We start from the raw sequence: 12,978 nt of genomic DNA, 5'->3' as shown, positions 1-12,978 counted from the left end.
CTCTCTGCCTCTCCCCTACTAATGCTCTGTCTCTCTCCGTCTCTCAAAAATGAATGAACATTAAAAAAAAATTTAAAAATAATTAATAGCTATCCCTTGCAAACTTTTCTAAAAACCAGGAGGAAAATGTGGTTCCAAATTCATTCTATGAGGCAAGAATTACCCTGATTCAAAAAAAACCACAAAAAAACAAAAAACAAAAACAAAAACAAAAAACAGACAAAGACATTACAAAAAACTACAGGTCACTACCTTTGAGGAACATAGATGCAAAAATCTTCAAGAGTATATTAGCAAGTTGAATTCAAGAATACATTAAATTGAATTAAATCCAATCAAGTAGATTCTTTTGTAAAGGATATATCCAGTAAGCGGTTAACATCCAAAGTATATAAAGAACTTATACAAGGCAACACCAAAAAATAAATAATTGATTTAAAAATGGACAGAGGACCTAAACAGACATTTTTCCAAAGATATACAGATGGCAAACAGACACAAAAAAAGATGTTCTGTATCACTAATTATCAGGGAAATGCAAATTGAAACCACAATGAGACATCACCTCATACCTGTCAGAATGGCTAGTAACAAAAAGACAAGAATTAACTAGTGTTGGTGAAGATGTGGGGAAAAGGGAAAACTTGTGCACAGGGTGGGGATATAAATTGGTGCAGCTACTATGGAAAACAGTAGGTAGGTTCTTCAAGATATTAAAAACAGAAGTACTAGGCAATCCAGTAATTCTACTTCTAGCTGAAAATGAAAATGCTAATTTGAAAAGGTAAACACACACCTATGTTTACCACAGCATTATTTACAAAAGCCAAGATATGGAAGCAACCCAAGTGTCCAGTGATAGAAGAATGGATAAAGGAGATGTGATATATAAACACAATGGAATTATTACTCAACCATAAAAAATAATAAAATCTTGCCATTCACAACAACATGGATGGATCTAAAGAACATTATTCCAAGTGAAAAAAGACAAATAAATACCACATAATATTACTTATATGTGGAATCTAAAAAACAAAACAAATGAACAAACAACAACAAAAGAGAAACAGATTCATGAATATAGAGAACTAGTGGTTGCCACAGAGAAGGTGGTGAAAGGATAGGCAAGAGAGATGAAGGGTATTAAGAAGTTATAAAATAATTCACCGAGATGAAGATTCCAGCACAGGGAACACAGCTAACAATATTTTAATAACATTGCATGGTTATAAATAGTAACTATACTTAGTGTAGTGAGCCTATCATAATGTATATAATTGTCAAATCACTATGTTGTACACTTGAAAATAATTATTTATGTCAACCAATTTCAATTAAAATTTAAACATTTTTGAAAAGACAACACAGTTTAATTATTTGCAATTTTAAAAATTAGTGGGAAATACTAATGTGTTTTCATTAACTTACATGTAAGTTTCTACTTTTCTTTTTTTTTAATTTTTTTTATTGTTTATTTATTTTTGAGAGATAGAGAGAAAGAGAGATAGAGAGAGACAAACAGACAGAGGGCAAGTGGAGGAGGGGCAGAGAGAGAGGGAGACACAGAATGTGAAGCAGGCTCCAGGCTCTGAGCTGCCAGCACAGAGCCCAATGCAGGGCTCAAACCTAGGAACTGTAAAATCATGACCTGAGCTGAAGTCAGACGCTTAACCGACTGAGCCACTGAGGCACCCTTGTAAGTTTCTACTTTTTAAATGTCAACATCATTATGGTTGCTACATTTGTGATGAGCATAGCATAACGTATAGAGTTGTCAAATCACTATGTTCTACACGTGAAATTCATGTAAAATTGTCAACTATATTTTAACAAAAAAAAGATGTCGATGACAAAAGGAAACATTCTAAAGAGAAAGTGTTTTTAACCATTAAAAAATATATCAACACCACTGACAACTACAAAAAGCTACTATAAAATTGAAAATAAAACCTATTATTGACGATTACATAGCAAGGATTATTATAGCAAATTATAAACCAAAAAAGAAACAAGGAAAATTTATCTTCATTCAACCTTCCTTATAATTGCATAGTATACAATATTCATAAGCATGCTACCTAATATAAATTCTATCATGTGAATGTAGAATATTTAAAACAAAAATAATAATTCTCTGGTTATTTCTTGAATTAGGTATTTTACATTTAAATAGCTACTGCTCATTTTATAGGCATTTAACAGGTTAAACTTGTCTAAGTAATTTTCAGTACAAATGCTTTTCCTACTCATTTTATTTATGAGAAAAAATAAATAAAATGTTCTAACTATAATATAATATAATATAATATAATATAGTCACACACACATGCCATATACCCAATGGTTTTATGACACTGATCAAGGAAAAGATTCCTACACACATTTTTTTAATTCTTGCTTTTCTTAATACAATGGATTTACAGTATCATTAATGTTTTAATAGAATCAGACTTTATTTGGAATATATTATCATTGGAAGCATAGGAAAATTTCTTTTTTGTTTACTACATTTAGTTATTATTTTGAACCCCAAATATTAATCTTATAATATTTAATATTGAGAATACAATCATCCCTCAATTGATATAGATTAAGTATTTTCAATTAGTTTTCTAGTTTATACTTCTTTTAAGTACATTAAAATAGAAATGACAATAGTTAGTTGTAATAAAGATTTCAGAATCTAGTTAAATGCTCATCCATTAGAAAATCACTCCATATAGTAAATCAGTTCACTGGAAAGAAATTTTAGGTCCACCAGAATGCATTATAGGGAAGCCAAATGCCTTGTTTCACTAAGTATGTGTTCTTTTTAAGAAATACCATAGAATACTAAAAAGTTATATAATGAGATTTAAAATTTAAGTTCCAGTTGAAGAAGAAGACATTTTCCACCTGTAAAGTCTCTAAACTACTCGCATACACGAGGGTGTAAAGGGGTAAGGAGTTGAAAGAAAGGGTTTTTGGAATCAATTATCTGTATATCTTGGCAAAATGCCCCCCTATAGAGTCATGGGAAATGTTTTCCTCTTCACCCTGAGTCAAGAGAAAACCTTCACCTTTCAGTTTGTGGAGAAAAGGATAATATACTGCTGTCTGATAGGGAGCTGAGTAGACTGGCTAGCTGTGGAGTTATAGAGTTAAACAAATGAGAATTTGGTGTTGCGCCTCATTGGTCCCAAATTTTACTGGAACATCAATGGAACAGGGGTGAACCATGTATGATAACAAGTTGGAACAGGTTCATCTTAGGTCCTGGCCAAGAAGAATCTCTGAGAGACATAAACCTCAGGAAAAAGACTTGAGAAGACCTATGGAATACCTGGAAGCTGAGGGAGCAGACTGCAATGAGCTAAAATGGAGCTACTTCGACCAGTGAAAGAAATCACAGGTGAAAGGTTTCACTAGAGTGCAGGTAGGTGCTGTCTCTGAAGGAGCCTGTGGACCAGGACCAAAATACCGGTTAAGTAAACACTCTACTGCTCTCCTTATCTCTTTCTGCCCCCCACCCCCGGCCCCCGGAAATCTAATCATGAGGAATCCAAAACCAAGTTAGCATGATATACAAAAATGTATAAAAGTGCATGGCGGAGAAATAAAGAAGAAACCAAACCACAACTTCCAGTTTGCCACTGAGCAACAGTGGAGGCCTGGAGAGAAATGGAGAAGAATGCCACTATTTTAAAATAAGGTTAGGGGTGCCTGGGTGGCTCAGTTGGTTCGGCTCAGATCAGGATCTCTTATCTCCTGAGTTTGATAGCTGATAGCTCAGAGCCTGGAGCCTGCTTCAGATTCTGTGTCTCCCTTTCTCTTTGTCTGCCTCCCTCACGCTGTGTCTCTCCCTATCTCTCAAAAATGAATAAATGTTAAAAAAATTTTTTTAAATAAGCTTAGAGTTTTGATTATTATTGGCCATGCTAACTACTGAGAGGAGGCCCTTTTATCTTCTGAAAGTGTCCCAAAAGGTCATGAGATGTGTACTAAATTTCCTGAAGAACCTGAGGAACAAGAGCCCAATACTCTCAAAACAAGGGTAAGGTTGATTTGTGGTTGCATTACAGAAAGAGTACTTATTTATTTAATTCTTACAATTATTAAATCATTACCTTAATAGCTAATGTATACAATCATTAGTTATATAAATAAGCAAGAAAGTCAAATACATTTAACCTTCTTCAATCAGTGGAAACACAAATACATATCATATAGTTAATATAGGCAGAGCTTAGGGGCACCTGGGTGGCTCAGTCAGTTAAGCGTCCGACTTTGCTCAGGGCATGAGCTCAGAGTACTTCCATGAGTTCCAGCCCAGAGCCAGGCTCTATGCTGACAGCTCAGAGCCTGGAGCCTGTTTTGGATTCTGTGTCTCCCTCTCTCTCTGCTCCCTCCCCGCTCCTGCTCTGTCTCTGTCTCTCAAAAATAAATAAACGTTGAAAAAAATTTTTAAAAATATAGGCAGAGCTTATCAAATATAAGCATGGTTGACTCCAATCGCCATTCCCTTCACATGACTGCATATTGGAAAACACATACGTATATTCTTTTTTCCTTTGTTCTTATTCTGATGAAGGAAGTTTTGTAAAGAAGTTCATAAGAAGGTAGACTTATTTGACAAATAAAAAACAGAGACCATCTAAAATCAACTAAACCTGAAAAGGACCAAATGGGGGGAAAACTTCATAATTTCTCCCTTCTTGCAGCTTCTAGTTGTGTATCAGACCCACTGCAGTGGTAACACTTCATAAGCAATAAAAACTCTTACATTTCAGGGAGAAAAATAGTGCTTTAAGAAACATGACCTGAAATACTGGTTCAAATAGTGTATTTTTAACCCTGTTATAGTACTAAATAACTCTTTCAAATTTTAGGAAATTCTCATGCAATCCTATTTCTCATGCAATCCTATTCATTTCAGTTTTGTTCTAGATTTCTAGAAGATTTCTGTTTCACTCCCATAATTTCAGCATTTGTAGTCTAAAAATTATAGCTAATTAATTACTCTCTGTCCCTCCAGATTGACTAAAATTATTACAGAAAATGGGATTCAAAGTTTTTAATGTGCACTGGGGGAAAAAAATCACATTGGTGGTAATTATTGGTAATTAAATGCTTTTAAAATTAGGAAGATAAATATAGTACTATCCTGCCAGTCAAATTCCTCAGAGCCACCAAGGAAAAGAAATGCAGAGATTGCTTAATGGAATGGAAGTGTATTGTAAAGACACAGAGGAAATTCTGCAAGAGGAGAATGGTTCCAACCACAAGCACTGAGGCTATGAGCAAGCAAGTATGGCAGGCTGAAGGGAAAGCTACTCTACTTTCAACAAGACCTAGATGACCCGTCCCTTATTTAGCAATTACTGTGCATTTACAAAGAGAAGAATACGTATGGAAATCCCATTTAATTTGCTCAATTTAGCACTACACGTACAGGGCAGTTTAGACAACCTTTTTCAGAAATGTGCTCAGTACACATATGAATTTCTTCCAATTTCAGGCTGCTCAATATCCATATTCCTTTAGTGCAGCTACAGTTTCCCCTAAGGAAGCAAAATGGCATCCAAGTCAAAAAGTATGAGGAGAGGGAAATTAGGGGTGGGATGCGTTGGGGGCGTGTTCCTAAGAAAGCATTTATGCAAATGAAAGGTGTTGGGTAACAATCTCCATAGGTCTGTCATATCTCTATAAATCTTGCAAGCACAAGCACTTTGCCTCAGACTATCTTTTTAAAGATGTTTGTATATCAAATAGCCTTGGAAAATACAGTGTCTCCATCCAGAGCAATGGGCATGCAAGCATACTGTCCAGTATGAAAGATACAGTTTCCCTAATCACACAGTTCCTTTCCTATAATACAACTCACTGTGCAATGAGGTGTCACCTCATCTATTTAATTTTTTTTTAATTTTTATCTATTTTTGAGAGACAGAGACACACACACATACACAGAGTGTGAGTGAGGAAGGGGCAGAGAGAGAGGGAGACACAGAATCCGAAGCAGGCTCCAGGCTCTGAGCGGTCAACACAGCCAGACGCCAGGCTTGAACTCACAAACTGTGGGATCATGACCTGACCCAAAGTCAGACGCTTAACCAAATGAGCCACCCAGGTGCCCTGTCATCTTACCTTTCCGTTGCACTGAGGGAAATGGTGTTTGGAGAATTGCTACTGCCAGGAGTAATAAGGCCCTCAGTCTATGACCTCAAGGTCTATGTCTTCTGCCCGTAATTATGGTGGTCATTTTGTTAGCTTGCAAATATCAGCCTGGTCAAAATTTATCAGAATGGACAGAAGACTGTGAAGATGACTAAATGTTGTTTTTTTTTTTTTTATAAAATATTCATTTACTATTCAATTTATAAGCCAAGTGCCATTCTGGACCTTATGGTTTACAATTTTGGAATAGCTACGTGTTTTGTTACTACAAAGAATAAGTTTCAAATTCTAAATCTAACATTTATTCACTGTCTCAACTTCCTTACCTCTGACACAGGTATTTTTTTTTTAAAATACACGTGGCAGTGTAGATCATGTACACAAATATCTAATATGGTGCTTGTCATATACAGGAATACCTTGTTTTATTGTGCTTTGTTTTATTGAGTTTTGCAGATATTACGCTTTTTACAAACTGAAGTTTCGTGGCAACCCTGTGTCAGGGAAGTCTATCAGATTTATTTTTCCCACAACATTTGCTCACTGTGTATTTCTATGTTATGTTTTGGTAATTCTTACAATGTTGAAAACTTTTTCATTATTATTATATTTGTTATGGTGATCTGTGGTTATGACTCACTGAAAACTCAGATTACAATGAACATTTTTAGCAATAAAGTATTTTAATTAAGGCATGTACATTGTTTTCTTAGGCATAACACTACTATACACCTAAGGGACTACAGCATAGTATAAACATAACTTTTATATGCTCTAGGAAGCCAAAATATTTATTTGACTCACTTTATTATGATATTTACTTTATTACAGTAGTCTGGAACTGAACCTACAATATCTCTGAGGCATCCTGGGCTCATCAAACAATAAGTAAATATTAAATTATAATTACTAGCAGTAACAGGAATATATATTAAGTATATGCATTAGATCCTATTGGTATATATAAGTTTGAAGATGATTTTTCTTTTTCAACTATCTATGGTAATATAATGCCACAACTCTGGGAACAGGAATACAAACACAATTGTCTTTCCTCCTCCTTTCCTTATATTATCGTTTTCTTCCCTTTATGTTAGGCCATGTCTGCAAAAAGGTATCGTTTTTTGTTTGTTTTTGCCCAGGGTTTCCAAAACTAGGATGACCCCTTACTATTTTTACTATTCGAGAGTTCCTAGTCTTTGTTACAGACTAAACTAAATGGATTGCACTCATGGTGTCAAACTGTTTCCTGGAATCCCCAAATCTGATTTCTGCAAAACCAATCACATTGGCCAGGCATTCTGTCCAAGCTGGTCACAAAGAAGCCTTATGAGGCCAATTACATCATTTTTCATTCCAGGAGTTTCTTTTTTTAATGTGCTTTCAACTCTGCTGCATGTACCTAGCTGTTTAAACAATGGATACAATAATCATTCATTTTTATAGCATCACATTTTGTATGTGCCATAAATTTTTGTAATTGAAACAAAAATTTCCACATGTCAACTTGAAAATAAACCTTAAAAGTTTACTGCAAACTGTCATGAAAAAAGCCTATTGGCAGTGAGATTTTAAAGAGATGCAGGTGGCAAAAAATGCTAAAACTCACATTAGAGTGACCATTTGGACTAAAACTAAAAACTATTTATTGCATTAAGTACTCCCACTCTCCCTCTTCTCATTCATTTTATGCTCCTTGCCTCTCATACCTCTTTAATACCTTTGTCAAAATTACACCCATTCTTAGACACTTAAATAGAGCCTTTTCTTGCCACTATTACCTTAATATCTTAGTCCAGCTGGTAAATGAATATCATTTCTCCTTTCTTCACACACATGTCACACATGTTACCTTCTTAAGGAATTAACCATATTCTTCCTTTAACTAGTTCTAGATTTGTCATAACTCCCTTGGTTACTTTGTAAATCACCTTGATACCAAGGTTTGTTGTTTAATTATGCTTTATGACTTAGAGTACCAAGGAATCAGTAGTATTCATGGAATGTCTCCAAGTGATATTATAAACAAAAAAGCCACAGGGATTCAGAACTAATAACAATGTCTACAACTAACCTGTATTGAGAATTTACTTTGACCCAGGCATTGTGTTAAATGCATACTTGCGTTTTCATTTGATATTTACAACTACCCTCTAAGATTAAAAATATTATTATTCCTATTTTAGAGTTAAAGACAAGGAGGCTTAACACAGATAAAGAAGTCCCCCTAAGTTAATATAGCAAGTTAGGGATATCAGGTTAAGAGTCCATGCCATTAAGTTCATCTGTAAGAAATGAAAATATAAGAATACAGATATTATTAAAATTTACCACCATGCGTACTTAAGAATAAGGCTCTAAGAAACGTTTCCACTCAATTAAATATTCTGTAATTTCATGAATGATAAATGCAAGCTTTTAGTCAGTGAGCCACTTGACAAAAAGCTGTTCTTATTCCCTTGACACCTAAAAATATAATATTAAAATCACAAATTACCCATGATTATTTTAAAAGTCTCATTAAAAGTGGTGAAGATGGTAGGTTCTACACATTGTGCAATTAACCCAAAGAACAATTAATTAGACTTTCATGGAATAATAAAAATCATTATGGCTTATATAGACATTATGGCATCTTATACAGATGGCCAAAATTTTCTTCTATGACAAATCCAGTATAGTAACAGGAAGTACCCTAGGTAATTCATGTTGATGTGAGAATACTACTTTATTTGCATTCTCACAAAGTGCTCATCTAGAAACTTAAAAAAACCAGTATTCACAGTATCTATGAAGACTATATAACTTAAATGGTATGTTAAGTGGTGACTGGCAGAAATAAACCTTAGCCTAATAATAATTCAAATATCACTTCTTACAGCTTAAATCAAGGTATTCATCACATGTGGGTTCAGATGAGCCTTTGTCACTTTAATTCATTCATCAAATCTTTATTAGGCACTACTACTCTCTGGGAAAACAAAGACTAGTAAAATACCATTCCTGTCAGTTAGGCATTGCATGGTCTACAAATAGGAAGTACAAGTGCAAGTAAGTCAGGATGATGACTTAATATATACTGGCTGAAATGGGTGACTAAAGAACATGGTCAGTTATTACTAGAGGGATAACATAAAGTTTCACTGAGCTAACATCCTAAAAACAACTGGAGTCCTGAAAACAGGGATTTTTTTTTTCTTTAGGGAAGAGTATGAAAAGAAAGGAAAAAGGCATCTCAGTCAGGAAAAGCTTAAGCAAAGAGACAGACACAATAATAATAATAATAAAAAATAGTTCTCATGTTATGAGGATAACAGATTGGACCAAGGTGGCTGGGAAGATAATCCAGAACTAGATCATAAAAGGCTTTGTCAATGAGACCGCCATGCTTGCACTTTATTTCATAAAAATTTTGGAGACCTTGAGGTTGCTTAGGTAAAGGGATAACAGAATCAGATCTATATTTGAGGAAAAAATACTCTGGTAATCCAGACTGAAAAGAGTAGATTGGAGGTATAAGTATGTGAAGAATGGAGAGACATGTTAGAAATCTCTCCTGACCCAGATGGGAGATAATCAGGGTAAACTGAGGTAGCATTTATAGGTACTTAGAAGAGGGGAAAGACCAGGGACTATATTTCCACAATGGACATTTTAGACATATTTTATTTCTTTTTTGTTGTCATGTTGATTGGAAGGCAATACTGAGATTTAGTGGTTGGAAAATGTATTATTCTCCTCTTGCTGCTGTAACAAATAACCATAAACTGAGTGGACTAAAACCACACAAATTTATTCTCTCATAATTCAGGACATCAGAAGCCTTAAATAGGTAGGTAGGGTGGCATTCCTTCTGGAGGTTCTAGGGGAAAGTCTATTTGTTTACCTTTTCTACCTTCTACAGGCTGCCCACATTCTCTGCCTCATGATCCTGCATCCCTCTGACCTTTCCAATCACCACATCTCTCCGACTTTAATACTCCTGCTTCTGTCTTATAAGGACTTCTGTATTACACTGGGCCTACACTGCTAATGCAGGATAATCTCCACATCTCAAAATCCTTAATTTAACCATATCTGTAATGTCTCTTATGCCATATGTAGTAATGTATTCGCAGGTTCTGGAGATGAGGACATAAACATCTTTGGGGGACGATTATTGTGACTAGCACAGGACACACCTTTAAAGTTTTATAATATGTAGGCCATTTCCAAATGGCAAAGCATTATCCTACAACTTGCATAACTTTGGAATGCTTCTTTAGACATTTTCAAAGGTGAAAAAATTGTTTTCAATTACATGAACCTAGAACTTATTCCATTCAAATATTAACAAAATGTCTTTTCGAAGTTTAATATATATTGATTTTCTTGCGATTCAACTATGTGAAATTCAAAGGAATATTTTGTTTTGTTTTTCCTTCAATCTCACAAAGGCCTTTTCACCATTTTAGAAAATTACCTCACTTTGGCTCTGCCCGTTCTGAACTGACCAGTGTTACACACCAGTCTGCAAATCAACCAACACAAAACTTTTGGTTTTGGATATGACATAATGAAAAACTCCAAAAGGGGGTCTAAGCTTAAAGATGAGGCATAAAATCAGGCTGCCAAATTCAGTTGCTCCATCTCTGGGCCTGGCTGAGCCTTGCTCTCTTCATGGCTGACTTCATTCTCATATTCTAAAAGCAGTGGCAGCTCTATTTTCACATCTCTTCAGTTTCAAATCTAGCTGGATTTCCTAGCACTAAACAAAAGAGGGAGGTAACTCCACTGATCTTCACTGAAGGATTTAAAGCACATGCTCATCTCCAAATTCATCAGTGAGGCTTAGGGAATGACAATGTTGAGTAGCTTAGGCCAAGTTTAGGTCCATTCATGTCAGATCCAGGATCTAGCCACACCAGATACAAGAAATCACAATCAGGGGCACTGGTGGATTCTAGGAGGAAAATATGGTTACTATCACAGGAGGTGATGGATGCTGGAAAGGCCCATGTCTACTGCAGGGATTAAAAACTCAAAATCTGTCATTTAATATGTTTGGGATTTTAGAATTCAAAAGTGACTTATAAAAATGATGAAGAGCCTCGATACATTGTAAAAGTGAATGCAAGCTGTCTTTGGTTGTGCCTACCTTATATTACGAGAACTTTAAAAGGAACATTTTGTTTGAAATCTGAAAAAGGGACATAAGTTGACTTAATGGTTAGATAAATATAATTGTCATTCTTTATTTTATGCAATCAATTCACTAGAAGATAAATGTCATAGGGGCAGATTTTGTTTTCATGTTTGCTTCATTGTTAAATCCCCTGACAGGAGTGTGTGACACATAGTAGGCATCCTATAGCTACTTCTTGATTGACTGAGTCAATAAATGCTTTGACCTAACTCTGTCTAAAATTTGCCCCATCAGGGGTGCCTGGGTGGCTCAGTCGGTTGAGTGTCTGACTTCAGCTCAGGTTGGAGCCCCGCATTGGGCTCTGTGCTGACAGCTCAGAGCCTGCAGCCTGCTTCAGATTCTGTCTCCCACTCTCTCTGCCCCTCTCCCACTTGTGCTCTGTCTCTAAAATAAATAAACATTAAAAAAATTTTTTTAAATAAAAAAAATAAATAAAATTTGCCCCATCAGTGAACATCAGCTGAAATGTCCAAGGTATTCAAAACACAAAGTACCTTTCAAAATGAAGAGTGATGGGCTTAACATCTACATGTATTTTCAATAGTAATAATAATACCTCGAGTATTAGCATATACATAGTAATAGATTAAGATTCTGAGCTAAAATGTTCTTATACTCAAAAGGTTCATGCTGAGCTATACAGAGACACAGCAGCATTATTTTACAAAAAGAAGCAGTGAGAACATAGTGTTAAATAGCTGATAGTAATTAGTAATTGTTATGAATACACTGTGCTAAGAGCCTTATAAGTATTTTATCATTTAATCTTCATCACAACTCTAGGATGGGACTGTTACTGCTTTCACTAAAGATGAGGAAACAAAGACTAAAAGATGTTAATTAGAAAACCAGAGAAGGGGAGAAGGAAGATGGTGGCAGAGGAAGAGGACCCTAGGGTTGTCTCACCCCACGAACATAACTAGATGATCATTAAATAATCCATAATACCCCAGAAATCAAGCTAAAGACTGAATGAACAAACTCCAAAACTAGGGGGGAAAAGAGGCCACAGTGAAGAAAGGAGGAAGTGTAAGGATGTGGTGCAGGGAAGAGATGGAGGAAAGGAAGGGTGCCGTGGTCAGGAAGAAGGACAAGAGGGAGAGGAGCACACAGGAAAACACATGAGGAGAACATGTCCCCAGAGCCACTGGCTTGGAAAATGGGCTGCATTTTGTGAGCTCTTACAACCAGTGGGGCTTAAAGCCTGAAGTTTTATTTATTTATTTATTTATTTATTTATTTATTTATTTATTTATTTTAATTTTTTTTTTAACGTTTATTTATTTTTGAGACAGAGCATGAACAGGGGAGGGGCAGAGAGAGAGGGAGACACAGAATCGGAATCAGGCTCCCGGCTCTGAGCCATCAGTCCAGAGCCCGACGCAGGGCTCGAACTCACAGACCGCGAGATCGTGACCTGAGCTGTAGTTGGACGCTTAACTGACTGAGCCACCCAGGCGCCCCAAGCCTGAAGTTTTAAAAGGCAGTGGGCTCGGCTCAGACAAAGCTCACAGGGCAGTGCCCGGCTCCTGGAGAAAAGGCAGGCGAACAACCCAGGGGCATACAGCATGGAAACAGGTATCCGCAGAACGCCTGAGGCACACCGTGGGGGAGATTATTCTCTCCCCTGGGCC

The sequence above is a fragment of the Lynx rufus genome, unplaced genomic scaffold (genome assembly GCF_022079265.1).
Source record: "Lynx rufus isolate CCGP_SWC_20201006 ecotype Redwood Valley unplaced genomic scaffold, mLynRuf1.p SCAF_14, whole genome shotgun sequence".
Taxonomy (NCBI): Eukaryota; Metazoa; Chordata; class Mammalia; order Carnivora; family Felidae; genus Lynx; species Lynx rufus.
The sequence above is the reverse complement of the archived record's forward strand: the minus strand, read 5'-3'. Positions refer to the sequence as shown.